We start from the raw sequence: 6266 nt of genomic DNA, 5'->3' as shown, positions 1-6266 counted from the left end.
AAAAAACAAACACAACTGAAATGAATAAAGGGCACCTAAACCCTAACAAGAACTACACTACTCGAGTTCTTCCGGATCATCAAACAAAGTGTTGTAGAGGGTAATGTTCGCAGGGTCCACTTCCACGGGCTTCTGCGCTGCCCCTATATCAATCTCCATAAGAACAGGCTCCTTGAAACTAACTTCCAAGGATGCCAAGGCCTCAGAAACATTTTCAGTTTGAACAGCTATAGCCCGCTCAGCCTCAAGGGCACAAATAATGGGAGGGGAAGGATTATCAACATCAGTTGGATTAGCCACTGGTTCTACTAGGGGCTGAACTTTCCTAACCCATACATTATTCCGGCGACAATCTCTGCGAGGGCTTGCATTTCTTTTGGGAACAGCAGGCCCCTTCATGTTAGGTACCTTTTTAGGCCTAGAACTGGAACGGGGAGGAATTTCCTTTCGCTTTCGATCAGGACGAGCTTTCACAGTCTTAATGTCATTTTCGCGAGGGTTAGCAGGATTACGGCTTTCATACTTAGCCCTACCTCGAGGTATCAAAAGTTCAGCCGACTCTTCATTTCGAGCCTTAGTTCTCACAGCCTTCTCATCGGAACTCATCCCACTAGTACATAATTGATTTTATATAACACAGGTTGGTAACACTTTTTGAAAAGCAAAATTTGCTAGATTTATAAGTAACACTTTAGTAATAATTTTTTAGAATGTAACATTTCATGTAACACTTTTAACATAAGTAACATAATAAAGTAACACTTTCAAGATAGGTAACATTTTATGGTAACACTTAGAGGTGTTACCTTATAATTAGAAAATTAAATATTTGCAAGTAAGCGCTAATCTCAAAAATCCCAAATTGATGAAAGGAGGATATTTGCCGCCAGAGTAAAAATAGAATTTGGATTTAGTTTTCTAAAATCTTTTGAAACCGCCGAAGACCCTAAGAAAAAAAATAAGAAAAGTCGTCCTTAGGTTTAATTTATCAGAAATTCTATCATAACTTTCCTCTTCCAAAACCAAGGCAACAATTCATCCTTAGGTTTAATTTATCAGAAAATCGTCGTCTCGTCGTGGTCTTGATTTCAAGTTTCATCGAATTCGTTCTTCGAATTTCAGGATTCATCACATTCGCACATCCAATTACGTGTCTTAATCGTTGTCTTGCTCGTGGACTCGTGGACTTGATCGGGATTTTATCGAATTCGCGATTCCAATTTCATGTACTTTTTGATTTGTGAGTGTTCTTCATTTTTTTGGTTATTTAATTCTTTATTTTCAAGATTTCTATGAATTATTAAAATATAGATTATAGTGGTTTTTTTCGATTGGATTCTGAGCGTTATTGATTTTTTGTTTGATGCAGGGTAACTTTTTTTTGATTCTATGATTCAGTATTTTGATTCTGTGTGTTTGGTTTTGGTTTGGTTGCTAACCGTGAGTCTGTGTGTTTGGTTTGGTTTGGTCTGGTTGCCGACTGTGAGTCTGTATTTGGTTTGCAACTGCTATTTCTTGGAGCAGGTTGATGTATGATGTTCTTTCTCTCTGCTTATGGTTTTATTTTCTGCGTTTTTTGGTTCTCTGTAGTGAGGGATTCAAGTTTCCGAAGTCTGTTTGGTGCTAGTTGCTTTGTTTTTTTTGGTAGTTGTTGCATTCTTTTGTTTCTGGTAGATGGTAAACTCAAGCTAGGTTGAATGGTGACTGTAGTTTTCGGTTTGGGTTTTGGGTTTTCTAGTCCATAGTTGGATGTTTATGTAGAGGGGCAATCTGAAGACACATACTCCATACATAAGTGGAGCTCTTGAACCTACTGAGGATCTAAACTTAATTAGCTATTGTTAATGATGGTGTTATAAGCTGTTGTAGAGGAGTCATTTCTGAAAGAGTTGAGGTGCAACCACACACGAACAATGATTCAAATGTTGATGTCCATGAAGATAGTTCCGATCTTGATGAGACTGATTGGGATTGGATGAACCATTAGCCGGATTTGTCTTATTATTTTAGAGGATTGTTGAGCTTTATTTCTTGCTTTCAGTTTATTATGTTGTTTTCATAGTTGTAAAACATTTTCTTATTAATTTTTCCATTCTTGTTTAGTAGTACATCATTTAGTGGTTTTTAATTTTTCTCTTGGTGTGATAAGCAGGGGCCGTGTACTATACTAGAACTAAACAGTTTGGTAGATCCTGGAACTAATCCCTGGAGAGCTACTAGTGCATTTGGTAACATCAGGTGATTATTGAATAAATTATGGAAAATTATGCCTATTTATCTATTTTTATTTGTTATACTAGTGATCAGATGACCTTAAGTCTTTGATTATCAACGCTTGTATGTAGACAATATTTTTACCCTGTGCATTTTCTTACTATTCATATACTTATACTGTCAGTCAGTCACTGATATTTTTTATCCTCAAGTATTTTATGTTTTAGTCTTTGATTATTTGCTTTTATGTGGAATAAATGTTAATTCTGAGTCTTTTTAGTCATATGGCATTACTGAAAAGTGAGAACTGCATTGGATTTTTAGGAGTCATTCAATACTGGTGGTTCTTACGCGTATGTGTAATAATGAATCAATTGATGTATGAGGTTTTGGGTTTCTAGACCATGGATTGAAATCTAATTTACTTGTCATTTTCTTCAGATATTAGGCAATTCTGGAATGTTATGTAGAAATGCACTGACAAAAAGAAAAAAGAACTCATGTGTGTTAAGAGGTTTATTTGTCTTTTGCTTTGCTGCTCAATTGGTTCAGTGTAGTAATTTTCGTAATGTTTCAATGCTTGAATGCTGTGTAATTATAATATAGAAGGAAGTGAAAGATAACACTTAAAAGATTCATCGGAATGACTTTATTGTTGAACCAGCTATTTGCATATATCGCCTAATAAAAGTGGGAAATTAGTAAAAGATGGTTTTATATACTGTCTTGGTTATACTTGTTTTTCTGCCTGGATTTTGCTCCTGTCCTGGGATAAATTTTGGTCTTCGGTTGCTTTCGGTTGCCCTTCCCCGCAAAGTTATTGATTTCTAGGAGCTTTGATTTGAGAAGAACATCTAGATGGAATTGCACATTATCTTTGGACTGCCTTCCTTAATAACAGTAACGTTTAGAATTAATTGTTTGTTGTTGATTGCGATTAATGAGAAGCAATCCACAATAGTTAAATGAGACAATGTGGAATGTAATGAAAAGAATTCAGTTACACCTTTCTGTATAAATTAAGTCATTTTGGTGGAGGGAGAGGGGAGGAAAATTAAAAGAGCCTCCTTCAAATGTTAGAATATAGGTTAAGCTGATAGAGCAAGCAGTGTGGCCGACATAACATTTGTGTTCATTGATGCTGTGTTGATTTGTACAAAATGTGAGCGGTATTGTTTTAGGACCAACTTGAACACTGAATGTTACTAAGAGAAATCATACCATGGATATCATTTGTTTCTTGCTTGCCATATCTTGTATATAATAACAGCTGACCAGGTGAATTATCCAGACTAAACTGGCCTAAAACAGACCCAACCAATTTAATCAGACTTGCATACTAGAACAAGCAGGACAACAACTCAGTAGAACATAACCGTATTAGAGGACTAGGAATTAGAAATTCTCCATTAACTGAGATTATTGATATCTTTTCGTTTTGGTTATATTTCTTTTTTCGTCATGTGGCTGTGTGTTACTTGTTATATACTTTTGGAATAGGGTTGTTGTCACACTGTTTTGGCTTGGATGGGTCTAACAAAGTAAAATGAAAACTCGTCTTTTTTTGCTGGGCAGGACCCGAATCCTAAAGGCGAAAACCCAAAATCAAACTGAACAAGCCTAAAAAACCAAGGCCAACAAAAAAAAGAAACCTAAGGCTATATTGTTTTTGCTTCAATTACTTACTATGTTTTTGGTAAGTGGTACCCTTGACTGGTTTTGTTTTGGTGTTTGTTGATGAGCTTTAGCCCTGTTTTATAAAAGTTAACATACAACTTAGTAGGTCTTGCAAACATAAAAGTAAACAAGTATTGCAATTTGTAGCAGAATACCTAGCTCACAAATTTGTTTCATCTTAACTTCAGTTCTTGTAATGCAATTTCTGGTTGTGCTTTATGTGCTTTATATTATTATGGATGTTGGATCTTACTAATTTTATATTTATCTATGATCAAGATGATGGATTGGATCGGATAGCAAATGAAGATTAAAGTTGACATTGAGAATCATGCGCACGTAAGGGAAACCAGTTGAAGATGAAAAGATAGAAGACATTTAGTTTTGGATTATACATTTTAGTTTTGGATATGATCATTTGATTTTATTTTGAACATAATAATGTAATTTTCATAGATCGTACATCAAATACTATTATTTTAATTAATTTGTTAATTAGTTTGTTAGGGAGCGGGTTGTGCTCCCTTCCTTTAGTTGTTTCCTTGTTTGGAACTTATTTTGTGTACATACTATCTTTTGGTAATAAAATTGCTATTTTACCAAAAAAAAATTATAAATTTATTATTTATTATAAATATTATTATTTATGAACCAATTTTGTAATATTTGTTAAATTATTATATTTAATGAAAACCATTACTTTGCAAGTGTTACAATAGATATTAAAAAGTGTTAAATAAGTAATGTTACCTAAGAATAAAAAAGTGTTCCTAAATAATGAACAAGGTGTTACGTTATATGGTGAAAAATGATACCTACGATTCAACAAAGTGTTACTGCAAAATCAAAAGATGATGTAAAAAAGTGATACTAATGGTTAAAAAGTGTTACCTAAGATATTACGAGTAACACTTTTAAAGTGCTACAATAGGAATGGAAAAGTGTTACATAAAATTATTTTTGGTAACGCTAGTAAAAGTGTTATCATATGTTATTAAAAGTGTTACTTAATAGAATAGGTAGCACGAGCAGATGTATCACCCATAAAGTGTTACCTATTATCTATAGGAACACTTTACCCCCTTTATGTAACAGTTTTTCGGTGTTACCCAAAGTTAATTATGTACTAGTGTCCACAACTTATAATTCTCGGAAAGACCCACAAAGCCATCTGTAGTCACGGTCCAACGCGGGAGGCCACCGTAATACTTAGCCCACGCTTGAACCCGTGCTCGTGAAAAGACCGCTACTTTAGGTGGTACCGTATCAACAAATTGGATAGTCTGCTTTAAGCCGTATTGTCGCATGACTCGGTAAGGAAAGATGTAACAGGTCGAGATAATCCCAACAAAGAAACATGAACTAACGTCTCGGAACCCCCCGTCATATTAGTCAAACCCCACCACGGTACCACCCACTTAATAGAGCATATGCCATGAGTAAAATAGGAGACCCATTCGGCCTCGTCCTGGCCTTGGTGCAAATACTTTCGGTTGCCTAAGGCTATAGGGCGATAATGTTTAGGATCGGCAGGAGCTTCTAGAAGCCTAAGTCGTTCCATGAGCCAAGTCTGCGAAAAAAACGGGTACGATCAGAAAAATTATAAGGCCTGGGACGGATTTTCAACGCCCAGGACCAGGCGCCAGAAATACCGACGCCCAGCCCTGGGCGTTGAAAATCAGCTCCAGGCAGAGGCAAACAAAGGAAAAAATAATTATATGCGCGCAAATAAACGATCAATTACCTGCAGCAATAGGGGGATCCCCTTAAAATTTTCAGACTTGGCATCCTGCTTTAACTCATCCGCATCCAACAAGGTCTCGGCAACAATCAACGGCATAATAGAATAGCAACTCTCCATCTGACTGATCAGGGGAATCAACCTTATGTCACCAAACTCACCATTGTTATTCGACAGTAAATAGTGGTTCAACAAGCAGAATACAAGTGCCCGGATATTCAATTTCTGTTCAGTCATATTTTTACTAGGCCTAAAGTGATGTTTTGCAAGCTTCGCCAAATTAACCTTATCACCCACAATGATCTCAGCAAGCGTGTCATCATCTAGTCCTAGGAAAGCCCCTATAGTTGTTTTACCCTCTTCAACAGTGCCAGGGGTAGTAGGAGTAGCATTGGTAGGATAACCCAGTATTGCGGCAAATTCATCTGGTAAAGGGCATACCTCATTGCCCCGAAAAACAAAAATATGGTGATCATAATCCCAAAAGTTTAGGGCGGCATACAGAAAGTTATAATCAATGTTAATTTGTTGTAAGCCTAAAAGTGCCTCTAAGTGGTATCCTTTCAACAAAACCTTTTCTGTGGAATTAAGGGTTCTAAGCCAGCGCCTAACAACTCGTTGGAGGGAGAAAGGA

General features: G+C 36.2%; 1 long non-coding RNA gene across 1 annotated transcript; it reads left to right on the top strand.

Moving 5' to 3' along the window:
• The first annotated feature begins 875 nt into the window (after positions 1–875).
• LOC110795983 (uncharacterized) lies at positions 876–4509 on the top strand. Its single transcript, XR_002535492.2, has 3 exons — positions 876–1240; positions 2153–2238; positions 4171–4509. It is a non-coding gene; the product is annotated as an uncharacterized lncRNA (long non-coding RNA).
• The last annotated feature ends 1757 nt before the right edge of the window (positions 4510–6266 follow it).

This window comes from Spinacia oleracea, chromosome 1 (genome assembly GCF_020520425.1).
Source record: "Spinacia oleracea cultivar Varoflay chromosome 1, BTI_SOV_V1, whole genome shotgun sequence".
Lineage (NCBI taxonomy): Eukaryota > Viridiplantae > Streptophyta > Magnoliopsida > Caryophyllales > Amaranthaceae > Spinacia > Spinacia oleracea.
The sequence above is the reverse complement of the archived record's forward strand: the minus strand, read 5'-3'. Positions and strand labels throughout refer to the sequence as shown.